Source organism: Rhipicephalus sanguineus, unplaced genomic scaffold (genome assembly GCF_013339695.2).
Source record: "Rhipicephalus sanguineus isolate Rsan-2018 unplaced genomic scaffold, BIME_Rsan_1.4 Seq225, whole genome shotgun sequence".
In the NCBI taxonomy this organism is placed as follows: Eukaryota; Metazoa; Arthropoda; class Arachnida; order Ixodida; family Ixodidae; genus Rhipicephalus; species Rhipicephalus sanguineus.
This window is the reverse complement of record NW_023614810.1, coordinates 809,520-836,102: the sequence shown is the minus strand read 5'-3', so window position 1 is coordinate 836,102 and position 26,583 is coordinate 809,520. Positions and strand designations below refer to the sequence as shown.

Sequence of the window (26,583 nt, the reverse complement as noted above, 5' to 3'; positions counted from 1 at the left end):
AGCTGCAATAAAAAAAAGAACCTTTCATGCATCAAGAAACGTAATAAAATGCTCCTTGTTCATTTCTGTTTGACTCATGGAAAAAAGAACCTCTTTGGCATTGCCATGGGGAATGGCGCGCATGGTTCAAAGTTTCTGTTTTTGCTGAACTGTGCTTTGCCCATCGCCCTGCTTCGCTCACGGCAATCACGTCTCAGTGGTAGTTTCGGTATCGCGTACTGCTGCGTGTGTTTGCGCGCTCGTGAAAGTTGCTCTGACAGAAAGTTCGACAAAATGCTGCATGCATGTGATGTTGCCGGATGCCTGAATGGTGCAAGCCGCCAGTGCACGCCACCGCGCAGTAAAGGCGGGCAACGTTGGGCACGACAACAGTGACGTGAGAAAGACCTCTTAAAGGCGGGGGATTTGAAGTGTACTAACGCAATGCAGACAACTAAGACTTGATTTTATTTCAAAATAAGCACTTCCTTGGCACAAAAGTAGCACTACGAGGTTTCTGGACCGCTATTTCAATAATCAACATCGACTTCATATTTGCCTTTAGTGTCCCTTTAAGGATTTCCATTTTTCACTGTTTCTTTTTTTTCTGGTGTCGATTTCGAGTTTTCTTGCCCCTGTAAACGACGATGGCATAGCTCGGTTGCAGCAGATGCACATCGAAGCTTGTAAGCGACAATGAGCGCGTGTCCGTTCGGTGGTCTGTATTTATTGAACGGAAAGATAGCGGTGTGCTGTGAAGTATTTTGTTACCCGCATATATCACCGGAAAAGAAGTTGTGTGCACTAGTGTAAGTGGGACTCTCATCACGATAGCTACCTTGACACCAGCGACCTGCCAGTCTTCAGCAAGACCAGATGCTTGAAAGCGAGACTGAGATTGGAAGAAATACATAAAAGAAATTAACCACTTCTTAAGCTGCATTGCATACATGGTCGGTATTTCACATGCCTCCTATTGCTGATACAATCACGCTGAAGATCACATACAGTAACACCACGCCCATCAGCATCTACGGCAGGGGCGTAGCCAGGGGGTGAGGGGGTTCAAACACCGGCCTCCCGAAATTTTTAAATTTTGCATGTGTATATATGTAGACGCACACATACATACATAAAGTATGGTTTTCCAGAGAGGTATTGCATTTCCAAAGACAACAATGCTGACCCTGCATGCACCGAAATTTAGGAAATGGTTTGTTGCCTGTGCGTAGGATTTCTAATTCCTGCTCTTGGCCATGCCCTTTTTCAAAAATAAAACTGACCACTTCAATAAAGTTGCTTCCTGTGCTCCTTTGCAATATAGAATATTCTATCGCATTCCAAAAAAAGAAAAAAGTAAACACACGCACTTGAACTGCTGCCAGATTAGCATTATATAATGTGATTTGCAGAAGTGCTTAGCAATGATTCCAGGTATTTGTTCCTTCAGTGCTGTATCTATAAATAGTATACCAAGGCTTGTCACTTTCGATTAAAGCTACATATATCTTTGACAACACTATTTCACAAATAACATCATAAGCAGTGGATGTTCATACAAAAATGCACATGTTGAACGCGCTCACAGAAGCAACACCGAAAAGGCCCACAAATAGACTACTTGGCATAGTAACATGTGCAGAAGCTCTGCCCACGTAGCTTTGGCTGTGCTGCCACAAAAAGTTGTCGCCAGGTATAGCTGGTGGACAGGGTCAAGCATCTTCAAGGCGCTTGGTGTCACAGACGGATAGATTACTGCCCCATAACCTAGGCACGTGCGCATGAGGCTTTTGTAAAGATTCATCAGACACTTCTTGTCACTACCCCATGTAGTGCGTGAAAACACTTTTAGAATATTCATTGTTGCTATGCACTTGTTCTTTATATACTCGTACCTGCCTGCCAAGTTCACGGAATCTGAATCTGGGACATTTCCAAAACAGGAGGGGGTGGGGGGGCAACAGGCGCGCGCAAATTTTTACCTCGTGCCGCCGCCCTTTTTTTTTTTCACAATACAAACACCTCCTTCAAGGAAAAGAAGGGATTGCGGTTCTATAATGGCTTAGAGTGGCCGAACAAACAATGCAGGTAGGGTTTCCCAACTAGTACGTTTACATCAATGCCTCCTAAATTGGTCTACATATTGCTATAGGCACTGTGCATACGTTAGGAGCCACCATGGTTGCGCCAGCAATCGAGCGCCACAGCGGCCACGGCAGCAGGCCTGATAGGATATGGAAGCAGACAACAGAAGTGGCGGTGCGGTGTTTTGCCATTTCACGTGCAGCGTTTTCATCTTCCTTGGCTTTAAAGAGACATGTTAGCAGGCGCCACAGACCCTTAATTTTAGCGCGTATGTTTCTTTTTGCAAATGCAAAAAGAAACCCTGAGGCGAACGCGGCGGCAGCAAATGCATGCGCTGGGCGAAACAACTGACGGGACGAGCTTGCTGAGCGAAAGAGGACGCCGCCTTGCTCGCTAAACGAGAGAAACCGTGGCAGAGAATACACACAGCCTGCCACCCTGAGGCAGACTTGGCAGCAGCTTGAAGCAAACAACAACACCAGGGTCAGTGAGTACACAGTGAGTTCACCAGCTGCCAAGCTTGGTGGCATGCGTTTAGCTAGGCATGGCAATGCAAAAAACACCCATAGTAATAAAATTTGAATTCAGAAAACTATAAGGAAAAGAGTGCTTCTTCCACGGCGATAATTTAGAAAAAGTCAGACAATTTATGAAGCAGGGTGTGTTCATGGTGCTGTGAAGAGCTTTTGCCCAGCGGTTCAACTATCGCGGTGAAGTGCCCACCACGGTTGAGAAAAAGCGCGCCAGGATCTGTGAACGTCAAGGTATGTTTACGTTTCGGTTCTTGGTTGCTTAGCTACAGTTCATGTCATGCTTTCCCATCGACGAAAGCAGGGGCATTTGCGTGGCCAGCTGCGGCATCCGTGCCGGGGTCGCAGAAAAATGTAACACGTTGCGGCACTTGTAAAGTATGTGAATGAAATGACTTGCGCATCAAAGACTAGCAAACCACGGTCAGGGTGTTGTCATAGGACGGTCTACCCAAGACACTCAAATGTGGAGACAACAGAAATCAAGACAGTCAGTTTCTTTTTTCTCCTTTTTTCATGTTAGCTTTGATCGCTCCATAGACATAAAAAAATTGACCACTAGTTTAGTCTCCAAACCTTCATTGCAAATAATCTGGAGGCAAACTTCTTCAGTCACAGTTCGAGCAAAGAGCATCAACGTGCTGAGGCATTACAGCAGTAATGAGTGCCCTTTGAACAATGTGCTTGGGGGAGAGGCAGACGATGCGGCTCCCGAATCTCCAAAACGTGCTCCTGCTTCTACTCGGCGAACTCTCAGCTTGTTTGAGTGGGAAAAAGACAGCCAGTGCCGCTATCACAATTACAGTACCCTTCATTCGACGCCGGTTATTCACAACTGACACGAAGCGAACAGCTCGTGAGAATGTCATGCGCCGTCACCATGGGACTGTGGAGCGAGCGGGCTGGAGTTTCCTATCAGACCTGTGCTTGCTTCCGCCAGAGGCACCTTGGTCGGCGGCGGAGTTATATCTGCACAGAGCTTATATGCGATGGGTTCGCAAAAAACCTGGATCGGATTGGGTTGGATATTTGTCAATTTCACCAGATCCCGCACAGAAATTTCAATTTCCGGGAGATTTTCCTGCCAAACGTAAGAAATGGTCGAAATCCGGGAGACTTGGCAGGTATGTAATACTTGATGTGTGATACGACGGTTAGCCTTATGTCTAGGATTAGACCTAAGAATTTATGCTCCGTTTTTACAGACAGATGTTGACCATGCAGATCAATGTCCCTCTTTCTAGAGAATAAGACGCAAGTGCTTTTTTCTGGATTCAGTCTGAACCCATCCTCGTCTGCCCATTTAGAGACCTTGTTCAAACCAAGCTGAACCTGCCGCTCACACATTTCAAGATTACAAGACTTAAATCTGCACACCATCGACATACGTGGAATAGAACATGTTATGCGGGATGCACAGCCACAAGGTTCTCATTGTGATAAGCAAAAGTGTAGAACTACGGACACCACCCTGTGGCACTCCAATCTCTTGAAGAAATGGCCTCCATCAAACATTTCCTACTCGGACACGGAATGTACGATCCAACAAGCAACCCTCTACTATATCTAACATTCTACCACGTACCCCTAAGTATAAAATGTCTCTCAATATTCCAAAGCGCCATCTTGTGACATAGGCCTTTTCCATGTCAAGGAACACAGGGGAAAAAGTGCTTGCCTATAAAAGCTTTCCGGATTTGTGCCTCAATACGTATTAAGTGGTCAGTTGTGGCTCGACCCTCTCGAAATCCGTACTGGTACAGGTCAAGTCATTTGTTTGTTTCGAGGAAATGTATTGGCCGGCAGTTTATCATTTTTTTCGAAGAGCTTATGCACAGGCAACTTGTCAATGTAATAGGCCTGTGACGGAGGTTGAATCCTTGCCGTTTCAAAATAGGGACCACAATAGCCTCTTTCCCAGCAGTAGGCATCTTGCCAGAAAACCATATGGCATTGTACAGGGAAAGCAGTGTTTTTTGTGTTTCATAGGATATGTGTTTTAACATATTGTATACAATGTGATCAGAACCTGCGGCAGATTTGTTGGAACCGTTCAGTGCTGCCCGTAGCTCTGCTAAGTGGTATGGTTGATAGCAAGCTTCATTCTTTGTAGACTTTCTTTCTAACCACTGTCGTTCCAATCTCGTTGTGTACCTTTGGAAGGTTTCGGAATAGTGTGTCGAACTGGATATGAATTCGACATGTGCTTCCAGAAAGTTAGCTTGTTCTTCCAGGCTTTACTCCTAGCCACCAAGTACGTTTGTTGCCTTCTTTACTTTCTTCACGCTATTCCAGACCTTAGCCTCATCTTAGATGATGCTAAGATCTGTGGATGAATATGTTTTGTTCGCGAGGCTAAAAAAATGTGGGTTCTTTCTGTTTAGTAAAAACATGCACCTGTGGCAAAAAAAACGCCAGGCCTGTGCTAAAACCGCAGCACAGTCACAGCGAAAGCTGGAAGAGCGGCGTTTCTAGAGCCCGTTGTTAGCTCTCTTGGGGCTACAATACAAGTACACTAGAAAGGTAACCACTACAATTTTTGTGAAGTTGGGAAGCACCTACTAAGCCATTATTCGTCATTCTGCGGAGAAGCGAGGCATCAGCTGCACGTTTGTAAGGCATTATGTGCACTTTGTAGACGCGACGACTGATGACAATGGAAGAATTATGGCTGGCTCAGCCCTTTGTAATGGGTTGGAAACTTTAAACGACCCACCAGTTATGTAATTTGCATTGGGTGACGCCCGGTCGCTATTTCCCTCTCCCGTCATGCTGCATAACATACGTTGACATGGGAGAGAGACGGGGGGGGGGGGGGGGGGGGGGGAGAACTTTACTGAGACCCCAAGTAAATGGACCATGCGCTTATGGGCTTCTTTGGCAACAAATACACGTGCACTTGCGAGGAACCCACTACGCTCTAAATCAGTGTAATTTTACTGAAACCTCGAGGAAATGGACCATGCGCTTATGGGCTTCCTTGGCAACCAATACAAGTGCACTTGCGAGGAACCCACTACGCTCTAAATCAGTGTAATTTTACTAAAACCCCAAGGAAATGGATCATGCGCTTGTGGGCTTGCTTGGTAACCAATACTACAAGTGCACTTGCGAGGAACCCACTACCCTAAATCATTGTAATTTTTGAGAAGTAGGGCAGCAGGCACTGTGCCATTTTTTGTCGTTCTACGAAGAGCCGTGGTACCTGCTAAACGCATGTAAGGCATTATGCGCACTTTGTTGATGCTGTGCCTGATGATGATGAAGAATTATGCCAGAGCCCTTTGTAATGGGTCGGAAGCATCAACAACCTACTCGTTGCGCAATCAGCATTGTGTGACGCCTGGTTACAGAACTCGCGTTGTGCGACGCTTGGTGCTTATTTTACTCTTCTACCACGCTATTGCATATGCTAATGTGGTTCCTTCCCGACATGAAGCCTGTATAGGACCTATTTGCAAAGCAGTTTCAAGCACCGGCATGGCTCAGAGGTTGAATACTGGGCTCCCACGCAGAGGGCCCAGATTCGAACCTAGTTCCATCCTGGAATTTTTTTCTTATTTCGTGTTTTTTTTCTTATTTCGAGCGATACTGGTTACGGACAATGGCGGCGGCGGACAACTACGGCGCCAAAAACGGCCGGTGAAATGATCTCATAACAGCTTTCGCTGTAAAACTCAATGAGGTGGCACACGTCGGTGCAAGAGTTGCCCCACAGGCTGCTGTGAGCATTAAAATCGCCGAAAATGAGGTAAGCAGGGTTCGTACAGGTTTCCAAGAGAAAAATTCGAGGACTTTTCAAGGACGTTCCAAAACATTTAAGGAACACCATTGTAGTTAACGGCAAATTTTATTGCACAACACAAATGATGTTCACTTCACTTATAGCACAGTTTCACTACATTAGAAGCTCTGGGCAGGTGTTTCAGTTTTTTTTTTCTATTTGTGTCTTGATGCTGTCAAGTTCATCGGTCTTAACTTTTGCAGTCTTCCACAGGCTCTTGGATTTCATTACATGTCTGATGTCCCCGGTCACTTCTGCTTTTTCGGCAAAGCCATCAGCAGAGGTTATCAAATCAGCAACAACTGCTCCCAGTTTCTTCCTCTTCAGCTACATACATTCAAGTTCCTCCATAATCAAGCATCTTTTTGTTTGATTAGCATTTTCTTTTCTGATCCTAAGTGTGCACCGTAGTGCTGCCTCGCTGCGGACACAGCCCATCGGAGCTCTTTTGGCGGTTTACGGTTGACATTATTTGGCGGTTGACACTAAACCCCCGTTCAACACTTGCTTGTCCATGGCTAAAGAACAAGGAGGAGCTTGACTGTTTTCCATAGCTCTTTGTAGGAGGGATGGAAGCTCAAGGGTTCGCGAAAGAACTCATCCAGCCTGCAAACGCTCCTCTCAAAGAGGCGAAGCTCATGCTTGAACTCTTCCAGCATTTCGGTGCACTCTGCAAGTACACATTTCCCCGGCTGTCGCTCAGTCTTCCTGCCATGGTCAAGGTGTCTAGCACCTTCCTTAGGCCCGCCAGGCACTGATCCGGCTTTCAGCACATGAGCCGTGGGTCTAGAGAGGACAGGTTTCTAACCAAAGATGACTTCAGGGGACTTCGTTCCAGTATTTTCTTGGTCACAGCTGCCGAAAATTGTTTGCACTCCAATCTGAGTTGAAATGCATCGTTTGCACTAGCTTTTGAATCCTGCAGTGCTTGTTCACACTTGGGACCAATATCCACTTTGTCAAGTGGAGCGCGGTTAATGGGGTTATCAACCTCCACCCCTCCTCCCAATGACGACAACACTGAGGCTTTCATGAATTTTGAAAGGAGCTTCCGCACAATACTTTCAAGGTGTCTCCCAAGAAAGAAGATCATGAGTTTGTCGGGTTGAAAGTCTTTCAGGAATGGCTGAATAATCGATGCGACACAGAGGGCGAAGTTCAGTTTTGCCAGTGTCAACGAGTCGCGACAAAAGTTATTCACATTTTCAAAGGATGCACACTTCGGTAAGCTCACCTGCTCGCTTCTTGCGGACTCCACATATTTCTTCATATCATTCCAAAGAAGCAAAGCTCTCTCAATCACAATTGTGTATTCCACCCATTGAATGATGGGACACAATTCATGCAGGCAAGTCATGGAAGAGTGCACTCATGCTTGACAGTAGAATGTCGATGCCCCACTTAGAGGCTGCAACACGTGCTTTGTAGGCATTATGGACAGTATGGAGGCCACACGTCCCCAAGTCGACACACTAGACCTGATGGTTTCCCTGAAAGAGCTTGCATGTTCCTGAAAAACTTTAGGTTCACATTTGGCCCGTCCATAGAGATCTGAAGAATCTTGCCAAGTGGCAAAGGCTCCAAAGTTTTCAGAAGTATCTCCTGCATATCTCTGCTGTGGAGTGCCCCATGAAGCGGAGGTGTAGTACCTAGTGACCACCTTGTGTGTGGGTCCCAATACCGCACATGCACGTCCATTTGCTTTTCTTGCAGGAAGTCGTTCACTGACTCATCAAAAAGCACGACGTAATATTCGGACTTCTGTACCTCTTCTTGCAAGCACAACAAGAAAAATGGCCTAAGTCCACGCACAACAAACGCACATTTTTTCTCGCCACAAGAAAATGATTTGGCCACCTCGCTGTCAGGAAACATCCACTTGAACAAGTCGCCGGTTGAACAATGTGCGAGCTGTATTGGATGAGCAAATACGAAAGGCGCGGGCTGTGGTTGGCTGATCAAAACTGACAAAACAGCAACAAAAAAAAGAGAGAAAGGCGAAAGGAGGAAGCCGCCAGCTCCTTTGTTCCTGCTCTCCGAGCCGACGGTAACGCGGAGAAAGCAATGAGAAAGAGAGAGAGCGAGAAAAAAAGAAAAAAAGAAGCCGTTCCGCAAAGTTGGAAATGCAACGAACAGTAGTACAGTCTGAGCCCTCTCGCCCTCACGTTTTTCGAGCGTGTCAGGTGTCAGCGGGGGCGCGGTGCCGCGAAGGTCGCGGGGCACAGCGAGTGCCGAAGCGCGTGTTCCAGTTCGCGCAGTGTTGGATGTATGTAAACGTGCAATATCTATATCTAATGTAAACGTGCAAATATCTATACTTTTACAGATGATTTTCAAGGGGATAATTTACGAGTTCGATACAGCCGAAAATTCTATATATGCGAGTTCGATATGTCCATGTTCGACTGTACTATGTAGTCACCAGAGATGATAGCGAAGTTTCACCACCAAATCGTGGATGCACTGCAACACTAACAAGTACAGGCAACCTGGCTACTCATGCCTGCTAAAGCCACAAAACCGTTGTTTTATGTTGACTACTGCCTGGCAGTGATGCACTACTGACCAGCCCAATGATGAAGTAACTTTGGCATGGCAGATGTGTGTGCATGCAAGCACACTGACTTTGCACGTACAAACAGCAAAAGGAATGGGTGCTCTTTTCCTCCTCACCTTGCTTCTTGAAACTGAAGGAGGGCGAATTCTACAAAGGTGACGTGCCGATAGTTCGTGCCTTTGCATCACCCGGTGCAGATCCATAAACACAGCCTGGATAAGCCCAAATCGGAGGATGTTGCAGATGACGTAGTCCATCCAAGTCACTTAACCATCGCTAAGATTACGCTCGGAGAGGCCTTGGTGCATTCAAGGCTGAAACGTCACATCAGAATGCTTTTGTCTCCTTTCGTGCTTGTTGAGCCTCCTCTGGCATTGCATACTGCTTCGGCCTCAACCCACTAGGCCCTGGCTGAGCATCTTCTGTCACTCCAAAGCTGTCTTTTTAAATTTTTCCAAGTCACGTGAACACCGCAAAGATGAAGTGAATGTGCAGTTCATGTACCTCGAGCTACGCTGAAAGGACTGCCCCGACATCAACATTTCCAGTTCTTTTTTTGGCGTTGAATGAAAGCCCTCATGAGCCTAGAAAATGTACTGGTAAGCATGAGTTACCCTGAACAATTCATTAAAACGTGTCTTTAAAATTTTCCTACTGCACCCTGACATCGTGTCCTAATGCATATATTGTGACATTTCCATGGCAGCTACACCTTTTGCTCTGTTGGTGACAAAAAAGCGGCCATTTTGTATGTTTGATACCTGACGTCATCACAGCTAGCCATATTGGTGTGTGAAGTCACCAGAACTGACAATGTAACCCGACGTCATGCTGGTTTGAATGTCAGTAGGTGCACCACGTAAAATTGACTTTATGTCAAAATGAAATTTTTTATCAGCATTTCCTGAGCTTCACAGTTGCTCAGAGTGATCTCTGTATTCAGGAGATTTGTATGGCCGAGTAAACTCAGCTTCGAAACTTGGAATCAGCTACCCCTTGAAGAGGCCACGTGACATCTTATTCTTTTTTGCTGTTTTGTGCTCTTGCCACAATTCAAGGCCACCTTTGCATCAGACATATAAGGCTTTTGCCATAAAAAATTCATAATTTGAACTTTGGACCAACTGTGATCATGTCATCAAAATCCTCGGTGGCCACATACATTGTCGAACTTGCGCGACCACTGCCAGTTACGTTGCAATGTACGATGACGTGAGTAAAAGAGCCACAGTTTCTCCGCAACGACGAAGCAATGAATGCGATAGCAATAAATTAGAATGTAACGCAAAGAATGGAAAGCAGCTTGAAATTGCCAGTGTGACACTCGAGCCCAAAGGATGCATGAAAAGAACGCACACAGGACGAGCGTGAACTATCATGCGTCACAGCTCGACACTGGAAGCACACTGCTCAAACATAAAGCAGGACGCACGAAACGAACGAACAGGTACACACAGGACGAGCGCGAACTAAACGTCACAGTTGTTACTTATTTCTGTTTGAACAGCGCTCCTTTCGCAAACGCGGCCGCTGGAGCGAGCGAAGTGATCTTCGTACGCTCTGGACTTCAGCGCAGACATCGCGGGGAAAGCACAAGACATACAACCCCCCACTCCACCCCCCCGGCTGCCCCCTTCTTTCCTCGAGATAAGCACACGAAGACGACCAAGCCCTGTAGGGCAAAGAGCAACGGCATTCGCAGGAGCGGGGCGACCATCTTTAAAGCGCGCCACGCGCACACATCGCGCCACCTATGTGGTGACCAAGAAAACATGCTGAAGTAAATGGTGTATATAAATAGCTCGCCGTTAGCAGGCTGAAAGATGGTCCTGTTAGTGGCCTAACCATCTAACGGCGTGCACTGCAAAACGAGAGGTCGCCCGTTCGATTCCGCGTCGGAAAGTTTTCTTTAATTATTTTTCTTTGTGGCCTTTATATATATATACACATATACATATACGGTGCATGACGGCGGCGACGGCAACGGCAAAAGTCAGCCGAGACTGTCCATATAATTGCTATCGCAATAAAAGTGGACATATTTCATCTGGCGACAAACTTCAATGATTGACTACTGCTATCATTGTACTGACGAGGCTGCTTGCTTTGCTGTGCTCAAATTCACCCGACGAAAAGTTGAATGTTTAGTGGACTGGCTTCTGCATTCTTCCCAAACACCACCCATTTTAACGGTGGGTGCAATGCAGACAGTCACTGGTGATGGCGATCGGTTCACTGCTAGACTCCAGAGGACTAATGCGTTGTTTCTAAACATCATGTTATCCCTTCGGCAAACAATCTGCTCCACAAGGCATAAGTTATAGGAACAAACACATCTTAATGTTTTTGTAATACCATTCCTTGACAATCAGGACAACCAGTGCACTGAGTAAATGACAACGCTGATGCCTTTGCTTACAACTGTAGCCATATACAAGTCTGTTGTTGCATAAGTCAGGAAAAAGTTGCTCTCAAGCATTTTGGTGGCATCAGGCTCGTCGAAACTGAGTACATTGGCTTGGTCTAATCGGGGCGCTCGGAGGTGTTCTGTGCTTTCCCCTTTCCAATGGAATGTGCAGCTCCTCCACACCAGGAAGCTTTCTTTCGTGGGAGTGAGGTAACAAAAGTGCCGTGTAAACACTCGGTCGTGCGATGACAGCCGAGAAGAAGGGAGATGTGTCCAGCCGTGCTGGAATGCCAGCTCTCCGTTCCGCGCGTACAACCTGATGTTCCAACTGGCAACAAGCGATGCTTTTCTCCTGGCAACAAAAAAACAGCCTCCGACCGATTGGCGCGACAAGGGCTTTTTCCAGTCGTGCATTGTGTCGCACGATTTGTCGAGCAATTCTTCAATGTGAATGGAGCTTAAGAGCAGCCGAAAGTTGCAACTTGGGCACACTCTCTCTGACTCAAGACATAGTCATGGCCACACATGTCTTTCTGAAGGTGTGCCTGGCAGCTAAAAGCCGGAAGAGATCAACCACTCACCGGCCTGTGACTGGGTGGCCGAATGCTTGTCGGAGGAGACCGACGAGGAGGCAGTGTCCACGGCGTACTTGGGCACGATCCGCAACAGCGGTATCTGGAGGTGGGCGCAGATCTGGTTGCACACTATCACCGAGTAGTGAAGAAGGTCGGCCACAGAGTATACCTGCACACAATTCGAGTCACTCGTCAGGATACCACACTGCAGGGCTGTGAATTGGCACACCAGCGTTCTTGGATTCTGCACACGCACCAGAATGCTCCACCTGGTTTAAGTAATCTTATTTTGCATTCTAAAAAGACGGGGCGTGCAAACACGGACACAAGAAAGAAGCCAGGACACCACAAACGCGTTTGTGGTGTCCGGACTTTCTTGTTTGCACGCCCAGTCATTTTAGAATGAATACTTACAAACTAGCTCAGCTCTCTGTTATTCGAAGCTTATTTCGCCGTTTCGCCTTGTTAAACTGGTACAGTGAAATCCTTTACAAGAGACACACAGTTAGGGAACATCAAAGTGCAAAAAATCCACACAGAACGAGAGACAGGACAGGCTCCACTATGTCACAGGATGGGCGCTATGCCGTCCCGTGTCTCTCATTTTATGTGACTTTATATTTTTGGACTTTTGTTCCCAAAAGCTATGCACCATCTCACGAAGTATCAAGTTTTGTTAACACTGCAGCAGACTGACGAGCATCACCGGGTTCTGCTGTCCTACATTGATGTTTTCGATCTCAGCGGCCGTCCATTTGGGCAAGCTACTGGTGTGACCTACCACAGAAACACTGGTGATGAGACTCCTATTCATATTGCGTGTCGGTGACTGAGCGTCAAATTGTCCAAAGTGAGGTCGATAAAATGCTCGCAGAGCACATCATTTAGCCATCCTGCAGTCCTTAGGCATCCCCTGTTGTGCTAGTTTGCAAGAAAGACTGCACATGGCGTTTGTGTCGATTATAAACACCAAAACAGAATTGCAAAAAAAAAAAGCCAGGCCTGCGCGGAAAGCGCAGCACAGTCACAGCGAAAGCTGGAAGAGCGGTATTTCTAGAGCCCGTTATAAACTCCCTTGTGGCTACTAATACAAGTACATTAGCAACGTACCCACTATGGCACAAATCATAATTTTTGGGAAGTTGGGAAGCACCCACTACGACATTCGTTATTCTGCGGAGAAGTGAGATACCATCTGTAAGGCATTATGTGCACTTTGTTATTGCGGTGGTTGATGACGATGAAATTATGGCTGAGCCCTTTGTAATGGGTTGGAAGCTTTAAACGACCCACTAGTTACGTAATTCATATTGTGTGACGACCGGCCGTTATTTAACTGTCCCACCACGCTTTATAACATACGTTAACCGGAGAAACGGAAAGCGAGAGAGAGAAGGAATTAACTTTATTGAGAGCCTGAGGAAATGGATCATGGGAGCCTTATGGGCTTCCTTGGCAACCAATAGAAGCGCACTTGCCAGGAACCACTACGATATATCATAATTTTGTGAAGTAGGGAAGCAGCCACTATGCAATTTTTCTTCATCCTGCGGAGAACCGTGGTACTTGCTAAACACCTGTAAGTCATTATGTGGACTTGTTGATGCTGTGGCTGATGACGATGAAGAATTATCGCAGAGGCCTTTGTAATGGGTTGGAAGCACTCAACAACCCAGCCATTGCGCAATTTGCATTGCGTGACGCCCGGTTACAGAATTCGCATTTGTGTGACGCCTGGTTGTTATTTTACTCTTCTACCACTCTACATTACATATTTAATGTGGTTCCTTCCCGACATGAACCCTGTATAGGGTTTTTGCAACGCAGTTTCAAGCACCAGCATGGCCATGAGGTAGAACACTGGGCTCCCACACAGAGGGCCGAGGTTCGAGCCTCGTTCCATTCTGGAAATTTTTTAATATTTCCTTTTTTTTCTTATTTCGTGCGATAGTGGTTACGGACACCGGCGGCGGCGGACAACTACGGCGCCAAGAACGGCCGTTGAAACGATCTCATAACAGCTTTCGCTGTAAAAGACGTGTACCCTCTACCACGAATAGATGATGCTCTATGGTGCCTGCTATTTTCCTCCATACACCTACGTTCCGGGTACTGGCAGATTGAGGTGAATGATATGGATTGTGAAAATACTGCATTTATCACCCCTGATGGCTTATAGCAATTCAAGGTCATGGCCTTCGGACTTTGTAATGCTCCAGCCACCTTTGAATGAATGATGGACCACGGTTAAAGCCTCTGCTCAGAGTTGAGGGATTTCGTCGTAAATGTATGGCATAGCCTGTATGTTTAAAACACGTGCCTTTTTCGATCATTTCTCTTGCTTGGAATGTGCTGCCACACTTCGGGAATACGTGGAATTTTTTTTTATGCGCCAATGTACATGCGTTGGCGTTTTCTTTTTTCTTTCTTTCTGAAGTGGCGCGGCGGCTTTCACTTGCGCATCAGAACGCGCGCACGCGGTGCGGCTGGTTTTGGTATCGTCTTTCGGGTGGTCAACGCTTCTCGTGCCCGCAAAGCTGATGGCTGTCTGGTTTCTAATCTCTCAAAGGGTGACCGCTAGTGACTCTCGTTTATTGCTCCCTGGGGTGCAATTACGTATTTACCCGCATAATTTGCGCACCCCTAATATTTAGCCAGCTTTGCTAAAAAAAATGTTTACTCGCATATTTTGCGCTCCCCGCCCCGCTCGAGCCAGCTCGCCGGCGCGCGCGCACGGGGCGAACTTTGGACGGCCGCGCCGCCGCGCCCACGGCCCTCACCGAGCAGGCGAGCGCAGTCATACACAAGACAGGCTGCGAGTGCGAAGTCCCTTCTTCGATTACTTCGTTCTATTCTCTGGAAACCGCCGAGACCGTACCAACCGTTAATCTGTTCACCGGTTGTCAGAACTGTTCGAGCGTTCTCCCGCTGTGAGAATGCATGCACGCGACACGGCACGGACTACTTTCTGCATCGGAGGCGTGCGAGGGCCAGTCGCGCCAACATTTTCCCGCGCTGACCCTCCTCCTCTGCGTCCGCGCCATCCGCGCTGCGACGCAGCCTTCGTTGATTCGGAAGTTTAGGTTTCGCGATCAGCCAGTTGCGTTTTCACTGTTCTCTTGCGCTGAGCTACAATAACTATTCGGCAAAATTCAAGCTCACTGTTATAGAATTTGCCTAAGGAAACGGGAACCGTGCCGCAGAAGAGTTCGCTTTTTAATACAAGACCGGGAAGGAGACCGTTCCGAGGACCGAAGCATGGAAAGTTTGCTGCCGTTGAAGAATACCTTTTCAAATATGTGCGAGAGCTTAGGCCCACCGGTATCGCCGTGCCGTGGCACCTCGTTACTCCCAGCATTGTCGCGAAGAGCTTCAAGAAGACGCCTCAACGCACTCGACGGAACCAAGGACGACGCGCTTTGGGAAAGCGGTGACAGCGGCCGCGGCGATGATTCTCAGTCGGACTTCTCAACCAGTGATTCTGACTAGACCGCGCATGACCGAATCTGGCTGGTTAAAGTACGTGCTAATTCTGTTAAAAACCCTTCGTTTGCGCTATAATTTATTTTCTTCTTTAATGTATTATATCGCGCGTGTTAGGACTATATATTGTGCGTTATTTCAGATGTGCTCGCGAAATCTCCGCGTAATTTGCGCACCCCCTTTTCGGAGCTCCAAATTCGCGAAAAAAAGTGCGCAAATTATGCGAGTAAATTACATCTGTTTCCGTGTGGCGCTACATTATACAAACAACACTGCTGTGGTTGCGCTTCCTGTTTTGGGGAGCATGGACATTTTTTGCCGGAAAAGTATTCTGGTGCGGTTATTTTTGTATGTCTGTGAGCTATGTTTAGTACAATGCATAATTTTTATTTATAAAAAAAATCTTATGTTTTTTTCGCATTTTGCTTGATGTTACTACAAATAAACCATGGGTATGTAACAACAAAAATCATTTTTTTGGTCACTTTACGGTCACCCAAGAACATTCTAGACAATTTTTTTCTTAAATAGAATAATCTGAAGAACAAAAGAATTACACAGTTTTGGACTGCATTTCTCGAAAATTCAACCCTCAAAGGGTTAAGTGGTTCACCTGTTTGTGTTACTTGGACGATGTCGTTTTTTTCGCAACATTTGAAACTATACGTAGCACCTGTCAGCAGTCGTAGACATCTTCCGTCGCGCTGGCCTGCAGCTGAACTCGTCCAAATGGCACTTTGGCCACCACCAAATTACAGTATTTGGCCATTTACTGGACGCTAACGGTGTACAACCAGACCCAGCAAAAATCAGCACAGTCAAAAACTTTCCTGTGCCATGACCTGCAAGGCAGCTTTCTCAGGCTATGTTCTTACTTCCGATGCTTCGTGAAAAACTTTGTGGACATAGCGAGACCTCTTATGCAGCTCCTCAAGCAAGACGTCCTGTTTTCATGGGGCTCAGAAGAGGCTTCTGCGTTCTCGCATCTTATCGTGCTCTTCACTACTCCTCCGATTTTAGCCCACTTTGACCCTGCTGCCACTTCCAAAATCCGTACGGACGCAAGTGGCCATGGCATCGGCGCAGTGCTAGCTCAACAACAGTGGGGCTCTTCGATTTTCCACTTCTGGCTACCCGCGGGCTGCCAAAGCCAGCCAGAGCGTGCTCGTTTTTCCCGGGTTGCTCCGACCCCCCCGCGGCGCACTTCCGGTTGGCGTTCATTTTTCTCGGGTTGGACGGTTCTGGCGACCCATGGGGAACCCGAGGGTCGCCAGAAGCTTCCAGGACAATTTAGTCGTAGAAGCTCTCTGGAAGGTTTCGGGCTAGCAGACGCTGAAAAGAGACAATACACGCTCGCCGCCATCTTTGTGAGGACTCGATGGATTGCAATGTGGAAGCTTGCGAACTACACCTTCGCTTGTCCTTATGCTCGGCGCCATTCCGCCGTGCGAGATGGCACGATTACGAGTGGCGGCGAGCATTTGGAGCTAATGTTTATCACTTTCCTTACCTGTCCCATGAAGTTTCCTTTCGTGAACAACGTGGCGAACTGTCGCGTTCTAACTGCGTCGTGCACGGAGACCTCTTTTGAGTTTATTTTTTCGTAGTAGTATTCGATTGTGGTGTCGTGTGTGCTTTATGTGGATTTAGCTGAGGTGATTGTGATCGAACTAGCTATTTCGCTCCGTCGTATGTTTGCGTGCGTGAACCCCATTAGAACTTAACCATTTCAACTAGGTTTTCGATGTTGATAAAATGCACTGATTGAATAAAAGCGATCGCGACAATGTTTTTTGTGTGATGCTTGTTGGTCGCGAACGGCGTGCGAGCGTACTTTGATCTACGGGCCAGTATATGAGGTATGGTATTATGAAACTGAGATGAATTCAGAAATGTATACATCCTTTGTTGCTTATTTCGTCGTCAGCTTTGTCTTTTCCCACCTCTTACTAATAATGTCTGCAGTATGTACGCGGTTATCACCTAGTAGCTCAAATAAAAGCTGAGCTACATGACATTTTTGGAGTGCCACTTAGAACTGGAAAAGAGGCTCAGGCACCATCTGCCAAAACGAGTTGAAGACGCGTCACACCGAAGTTTATTTTAGATATAATGCGCACTGGTGGTACCGATACTGCCGCGTGTCTCAAGTTATGACAAAATGCAAGCTGGTCAACACGTGTGTGCGACGTAGTACGCGATAGATTCTCGAGCTCTTTTGGGGACACGATCACTTTCACGAGATTTTCGCATCGTGTTGTGCAGCAACTGTTACACGTACTAAGCAGACGTGAGCTGGTTAAGCGGTTAAGCCGTTAGCGGCGCGGTAGCTCACCTTGCATCACTTTCGTGGCACCGTGCGCTAGCTGGTTGTTTTTTTCGCGGACGGGGCGAGTTGCATACGATCTTGCGAACGTACGTGATCGTATCCCAAATGCGTATGCTCGAGAATATCACTTCAGGTATTCAGCAAACCTAGCCACATATTTTCAAGCGGGAAATGCAGAAAAAACCAACGCGCACGCGGCGGAAAGTTTTGTTTCCTGCCACGGCGGTAGCGTTTGTTTACGTTTACGCTGGCTGTCCCAGCATTCGATTTTGTAATCTTCGGGCAGCTTCGGGTTGTCTCTGGCTTCCCATACACGTGACCAAGACTGTTTCCTGTCCCGACCGAAACTAGCTGGCCGACCCTCTGGCTATCTCTGGCTGCCAGCGAACTGCCAGAAGTCCGAAAATCGAAGATCCCCAGTACTCCATCACAGAGCGCGAGTGCTCAGCTCTCGTTCAGCCGGTCGCGAAATTTAGGCCATACCTATACGGACACCCATTTTCGGTAGTTACCGACCACCACACACTCTGCTGGCTGAACTCTCTAAAAGGTCCCTCTGGGCGGCTTGGTTGCTGGGCTTTGCACCTGCAAGAATTTTCCTACTCAGTCGTGCACAAATCTGGCCACCTGCACCCTGATGACACCTACGCGAATATGCTGCACTCCATCTTTTCAGTGTCCGACTTCATTGACATTGGGGAAGAATAGAAAAGGGATCTACTACTGCTTGACATCATCGGCCGCACGAAGTCTTCCCCAGACGACGCCTCCGTCTGTCCATCACTTTGTGCTTCCTATACCGATGCAACTTCCGACCTGGCAGGCCTGACCTTATTGTTGTGCCTAAGCATTTACCGTGTGGTGTCGTCGCTGTTAAAAATAGAGCTCACTCGAACTCACTGAGTGAGCTAGACTCGTGACTCAGGCAGACTCAGACTCACCATGATTGTTCTCAGCCAGGCTCATTGCCCAATCAGGCTCACCCATATACAACCTCACCGAAATTTTACTTAGCCACACTGACTTGGGCTCAGAATCACATAAATTTTCCTGAACCGGACTCGGACTCACCAAAACTTTTCTCGGTTGGAATAACTTGGACTCAGTCTCACGAATATTTTCATTAACTGAACTCAGTCGGACTCAGACTCACCAAAATTTTCGTCTACCGGTCTCGCTTGAACTCAGACTCGCGAATATTTTCGTCAACCAATCTCACTCGGACTTAGACTCACAAAAATTATCTTCAAGACTCACTAGGTCTCAGACTCGCCAAAATATAACTCAGCCGGACTCACTCGGACTGACTCACGGCTTAACTGAGTCCGAGTGAGTGAGATCTCAGTCGGAGCGAGTCGAGATGAGTGAGTTTGCCGACCTACGGTAAAGACATCGCCGCACTGTGCCGTGATAATGGCCCCTTCGGATTTTCGGTCTGCTTCACCCCAAACACTTAGGCACTGTGGCAAAGCTGACTTTTCGACACTGCTATGTCCACAACAGATCAACTCATGAAAGCACTGGTTCGAACCTACGAGATCATAGATTCAATTGAGGTGGAGGCTTCAAGTAATGCAGTTTTGGAACTGCAGTTTGGGCAGAAAGTCGGAAAAATTGCATGCCAAAGAGTTTCCACATCTGAAATTTCAGATGTTCTAATACACTGACGTCTATGGGGCTTGTGACAGCGCCGTGAAAGCGTGCAAATTTTCAAGCATGTCCGAAAAATTGGCAGTTGACTAATAAGTTTGCTTCATCTCTTTTTAGGGCATGTTTTGCATTAATCTGCCACTGAGATGAGCAAACTGAAGTCTAAACAATTGTTCAGTCAATGCTGTGACAGGGTACAGTGTTACTTACAAGGCAGACAAGCAGGATGATGTACTCGTTGATGAAAGTGTTGAAGTACTGGTTGAGGAAAAGCATGCCAGGACCAAGCAAAGCAGAGTCCATGTAGTCCATCTCGCTACGGCACATGTGCGCCACCTGCATGAACATGTGGAAACGCAATTTAACTTGACAAAAAATACGAAGTTTCATGAGCCAAAAGTACAATAGGATTACGAGACACACCATAGGAACTATCCCTTCCCGTATTGTGCCATGCCAACTTCTAATGTTAAGCATAATTCACACTTAAACACTTAATGTTGTCCCGTGGTTGTGATGGGCAAGAAGTCGGCAGTGGGACGGTTAAAGACGAAACTCTTTATTTGGTGAACGTTGCCTAGAAAGTCAAGCAACACTAACTGTAGAAGTGAGCAATGCAACGAGAGTGACGAGTACGGTCATCAATCGTCGAATACAGTCAAACCCACTTATAACGATCTATCGGTTAGAACGACCATATTTGATGCACTTACGATTTTCCTACACTACTCATTGAAACTGCGTCCACATATAGCGAACATTTTTCAAAGCCTCCTACTTTTACAATGAACACTTCAGACATGGTCGCAGTAAAAAATATGGCGCATACGAAGCAAAAAAAGCTAAAAGAGGCCTTCTCAAGCATGAGAGAGGCGCGCACTCACGCATCCCTGCTCCAGTTTACTCGTGACGAAGATACCCTAGATCGGCGAGCACTGCATGCCAATTTCGGACGCTGCGAGCGAGGTCACTCAATTTCCAGGGCGTTTCTTCAGTGGCAGGATGGCAGTGAGAAATAAAAAAAGAAAAAACAGGCGGCAGCATGAAGCCTTGCGGTTAGCTTTCGCACGGCAACCTTTTCTGCTGCCATTCTCTGCAGCTACGACCGCCTACGATGAACCTATGTTGTGGAACGCAAGAAGCCATAAAATGCAATAGGCGATGACCGCGATAACTTTTCCGCACATATAAGTTAACTGCGTCGATGCCACAATGTGCCGCAAAATGTCTTTCGTCTTTTAGGTAATGGCAGAGACTGGTCGATCAATGATTATGACTTCCGCGCGATTGCGGCAATTCTTCACGGATAAGCATCAGAAGAGAGTGAAGGCGATGTGGTGGCCAGCGACGAACGTGCCATTATGACTTATCGTCATAAACCTTACCACAGGCATCTGCAGCTATCTGCTCGGCTGTATGTGTGGCGTACACTCTTCGGATTGACGGCGGTACAAGCAGTACAAGCGGTGATGCTGCCGTTCGCAAGTTCACTGCCGCCGCGCCGTGCGAGATACGTGCATGTCGCTTCGTGGAAACTGAAGTAGCTTTCTGGTGTTGAGTGGCACAGGCACCAAGAAACGTCGATGCACTTAGAGGGAGCATTTATTACGTGTTTTATCAGGCGACAACCCAAGTGTGCCACGCCTCGTCGTGCAGGACCGTCAGAGCATCGTGGAGACGTAGAGTGTGCGTTGCTTGCAAAATGGTTGTCTTCGCCCCATTGAACGAACAGGCTACTCGCCGCACCCGTGCACGGTCCGAAGTGAAGTGGGCACGAAGAACGCACAAATGTGCGTAATATAGCAAGGGGTTTGGCAGTGATGGTGTGAGCTGAGTAGGCGATGCGCTGCAAGCAACTACTATCCAGGGATGATTGGCTCCACGTGGCGGTACTGTGGTTCAGTGAAACGGTGTCAGTTCACTGCAAAGGCGGTTTAATTCACTCGTGCACGCAACGGGCACCACTTCACAAAGCGAAGAGGCTTAACTTGTCACCGGAGGGGTTGTTAGCACTTTTCAATGAAAATGCACAGAAAGAAGCTTGGTAGCTAAGTGCATGTTGTTGAGGACGAGTCCATTTACAACAAACTACCGATATAATGACCAGTTTTCGCGGCACTTTCGATTTCGTTATAAACGGGTTCGACTGTATTCTGATCATGGGTTGAGCATGTTGGTTCTTATACATGCACGACTGGAACATTTTAGCGTTATTGCTGGTGACGGCATTATTTCCAGAATAAACTCGACTTGACGTGTCATGCGCACAGTCTTACCACAACAGTCTCAAACAATCATTACTGTCCCCACACATTCCCGCACGGCCTGCACTGAACGGTGGTTACATGTGTAGCAGCCCAGTAACATGAAAATACAAAAAGTGCACGTGGCAATATATCAACCATATGAACCTCAAGCATTTCTGCATACAACGCATCATGAAATAAGGAATACAAGCTGTCAGTGGAACTTGAGTGTGCACCACAGTCATCTATTCTAAAACTAAATTCCTGATGTGTAAACTTTAGGCCTGATTTCTATGGTAATGCAGACCTGAACAAATCTGGGTGTTTTTCCACAATGTTCCCTTCATACAGAAACTTAGGGTGCTTTGTTTCGTATCCAGTTATTGCACATCCACATAAAAGAAAGCACTGACAACGGGGGAGGATTGTGGCTTCACTCCAGCTAGGCCAATTGGTGCTGTCCTTTCCAGTCAGCTGAAACTGTTGTCCACTGCTAATGGCGAGAAAACCAGAGCAGATTTATCGGAAAGAAGGCTCCTCAGTTGAAGAGATTCAAACCCGGGACCTTTCAAGGGTGGTTGCCCAGTGTGAGGGCGGATTCATTGACATCTCGCAGCCACTGAGTATGGGAGATTAGTTATGTGGAAAGGTTTCACGAACACCGCTTGTGCGCCCTTCACAAGCCAGGAGGAACCCACCACGAGCCGGTTGGTGACCTTGGCAGCCACCATGCCAAAAGCGATGATGTACAGGCACGGGTGGTTCTCGTAGATGCTGGTGCTAGACTTCTGGTAGATGATGAACGCCGGAACCACCACCAGTGCAATGGGGATGCTCGGAGACAGAACACTCGTGCCCTGAAAGACGAGAAGCTCAGATTGGTGCAGCACTTTTCCCTTTATTTCGGCAGTAGTTCACTCGGCCTGCAACTGAGCCCTGACACTCTAGTATGTCCTCTTAAACCCTGCTTTTAATTTCAACATTAAAGCAGTTAACATCTACGACTAAGCTTAATATCTTGACAAAGAATCTTTCCAATTCCCTAATTTAGAAAACCATAATTAAGTTTGTTTGATATGATGCAGCTATATCACTTTTTTGTATGCTTTGAAATCCAAATTTGTTGAGGGTTGTTTTAAATCAGTAAAAGCAGATTCTGTTTTCAATGGCCCTCTTTATTACCACTATGAATTTACGATGAAGTAAAAAAAAAGTGCCCTTAAATTAAGAACAACGCATTGACAAAAAGACCTCCAAGCATGCCCCACTTCTTTCAAGCTTTCTTTTTCAGGTTACAAAATCCACATCTGTTCACTGTTTACACCAATACTACAGTGAAACCTTGTTAATACGTACCCGCTTTAAGCATACTAACGGTTAAAATGTAGTTGCGACAAATCCCCGACAGAGTCTCATAGAGCCTAATGCATTCGCTGACCGCTTAAGGGGAGACGCGGGTTTTTTTTATTTCTTTTATTAGCTGGGTGAACTGAATGAAATTTAACAAACTTATCCCATTTTTTCTGCAGATTCCGAATCTCTAATTAGATTTTTGGTAGCTGCATTAGTACAAAAGATGTGCAATCTCTAAAAGCATATTTCTTACGGGAATTTTTGGCAACTTTGCTTTGTCAAACACAGAACAAAGTATGTGGCAAGGCTGCCAGAGAGCTGGTTTAGCCGGTGATGCTAATCCGATTGTCTTCAACAAACTTTGAATGCAAAATAAATAGACGTAAATGTGAGTGAAATTTTCTTGCTGCATACTATTTCTGATAATCGAAAATTATAATTTGGTGAACAACATAAGAAAAAAATAGCATCACCGGCTAGACCAGCTTCCTGGCAATCTTGCCACATACTTTGCTTTTGTGTTTGACAAAGCAAAGCTGCCAAAAATGCCCGTAAGAAATATGCTTAAATATGTGTTATAAATTGCATATCTTTTGTTCTAATGCAGCTATTAAAAATCTACTTAGAAATTTTGAATCTGCAGAAAAAGCTGAATAAGTGTATTAAATTTCGTACCATTCACCCAACTTTTAAAAAGCCATTTTTTAAGACCCACGTCTCCCCTTAAGCCGTAGTGCTTCGCTTTACGCCTACCGGTTAGCGCGTACCCTACGTACCGCGATAACGTTTTGTTCCATAACATTTTAACTACGCCGCTAACTTCCTGGCGCCACAATTTGCCGCCAAAGGTTTTCAGTCTTTTCGAGAAGTGCGTAGATCGGTCGATCACTGATTCCGACTTCCGCGCGATTGCAGCGACGCCTTTGGGTAAGCATCGAGAAGAACGAAGGTGAGGCGGCGGCCACCGACGAACGCGCCAGCATGACTTATTGCCGACAACCTTATCACAATGAGTATTTGCAGATATCTGCTCGGGCACGCGTGCGGCGCAGCACTACTTTAAGCCTACTGCACGCTTTTAATAGGCAACCTGAACGAGCTGGGCCGCCGATCACTGCCGCCTCGTTGTGCGGGGCCATGTTCAAGCAAGCGCCGCTTTGTAGAAACGAAAGCAGCTCGCTGCTGCGGAGCTGAGCATTGTTGGTCGCGGGCGACGAGAAACCTCTCTGCGTTGACGCTATCATACTAAACGCACGCGTATGGTACAGCAAGCGTAGCGGTGTTGTATCCGTACTGCACACTTTTATTGGGCTACCAACCAAACGCGTTTCCGTCCGCTGCCAGGACAGCTATAGAGCATCGCGGAGTGCACATCGCTTGCAGGAAATTCGTCATCACCCCGTTAACCAAACGAGCTACTCACCGCATCTGTGCACGGTTTGGAGCGAACTGGGTACAAAGACCACTCCCACTCCAATGCACGCGTGCGGTACAGCAAGCGGCCCAGCAGTGACGGCGTGAGCCGAGAAGGCGACGCGCTGCACACAGCTAGCCAGGAGACAATCGCCTCCACGCAGCCGTACCACGTTTCACCGGAACTGTGTCAGTTTTGTTTAGAAGCAGATCGCGATACAGACGCATACACACATATCGCGGAAAGCCGACACTGTCCGTTTTGTTGCTATGTCGGTCGCTGCGTATACCGGACCCTGTAATAGTTCCGAAATGCTCCTTGGCTTCGCCACCGCGCGCTATTGGCACTATCGAATGGTCGTGTGAGAGTACCAGAATCTTTTCTCCACTTTGGCAAAAAAGAGAGAAAAGGCTTTGCAATGGGTACTTTGGGCAATATTTGCTGTGGCACTGTACTTATTTCTTTGCTAGTGGCGATGGCGTACGCGAGGAGATGCAAATTTTACTTGGTGGTTAATGCGTACTACCATGTAGTGCGTAGTTATGCGTTTCCCGGCACGTATGCATTAACGAGGTTCCACTGTACTTCCCTAGGAGTAAACATTTCCTTCAGCAAGCAGCAACTAAGCAGAGAAAAAGCTCGCCCGTCACCATGTGCAACAACCAGGGGTGAGACGGCTGAAATCGATTTGGGAGCAGTTTTGGAAGCAGCAAAATTTCAATTTAGGAGCAGGAGAACCTTGTTTGGGAGCAGTTAGTGGCATTTATTATGTCGTTTTTGGAGCTTGAAAAAAAAATTTGTAGTAACTTGGAGGAACAAGCACATATTTAATCGGCTTAGAATACACATAACATTCAAAGAGCCTTTGGAGAAAGCTTTTTTTAACAGATTATTGCCAGGTATGAACTACACTACCTTTTTACAAACCACGCAATTTATATAACCCTGGTAACAACATATGAAATAGATAAAAAAAAGTTTTCCAAGTAGGTTCACTTTACATTTGAAAATAAGAAAAGAAAAAAACATCACACTTCTCAAATAATAAAAAAAAAATCCCGCTGTGATGGCTGTCGAGATTGCGCGCGCGCGCCAGTGATCGCGACCGCGCAAAGTTCAAAGTTGCTCCTCGCGCGACACCCCCCCCCCTCGCGTCTTCCGTGTCTTTTAAGGCTTATTAAAAACGGGCGGGGCGTTTCCTGTCTGCTTCGACGGCAGGCCTTCCGAGCGTGGTGATGTTATCGCATGCAGCCTCCGAGCGACGGCAATGGGCCGGCTCGTTTGCTTCGGCCGCGTACGTCGCCTCTGCTCGCGGGCTTTTACCCGCTGTATAACATACAATTCGCGGGGGGATCTTATCAATTTGGACTTCATACCGGAAGGACATGACGGCGATGGCAAGAACCCCTCGAGACTGTCCATATAATTGCTATCGCAATAAAAACTGATTGCACAAGAATTGTGTAGTCACATAGCAGTAAGTCTTTGAACGGTCAATGAATGATTCCGACTAGCACGCGATTGCGGCGACGCCTTCGCGCGTAACATCAGGAAAGAACAAAAGCAGTATGGCCACCGACGAACGCGCCAGTATGACCACCCCCATAGGCGTGCGCACGAAGGGGGGGGGGGGGCAAAGTCGATACCGCCCATACTTTGACTTAATCGGAAGGGGGGCGCTGCGATTAATATTTGCCCCCCCTGAAGGGCGAACCCTCAGGAAGCTTTCGAATAGCGTACGCAAAGCTTTGCGTTGGCTTTTCCCACAACTGCGCATGCGTCGTACGCTAACCGCTTTCGGGCTCCCGTTAAGTGACGGAAATAGCGGGCCGCAAACGCTAACACTAACTTAGCGTACGCTATTCGAAAACTGCCTAAAATAAAGCGCCTTCAGCTATCTGCTCGGCTGCGCGGGTGGCGTAGCGTCAAGTGTACCGCACGCTTTTAATAGGTGATAATAAAAGCGCGCTGCGCCACCGTTTGCTGCCACCTCGTGAGGGACCGCCTTCAAAAATGCGTCGCGAGCGCCGAGAAACCTTACCCCTCGGACACTACGTCGTTACCGCTCGGACACTACACATATTTACAACCGCTCAGAGGCGATTATCACAGCACTATGGAAGCCTCTATTACAAAGGCGCGTAGAAGGACACGCTTGGGCGCGTTAACGTGTTCTGCGAACGTATCCCTG

At 47.1% G+C, this 26,583-nt stretch overlaps 1 pseudogene; it reads right to left on the bottom strand.

Moving 5' to 3' along the window:
* Positions 1–26,583, bottom strand: part of LOC119376788 (cholinephosphotransferase 1-like) — an 81,362-nt pseudogene that overhangs the window by 16,989 nt on the left and 37,790 nt on the right.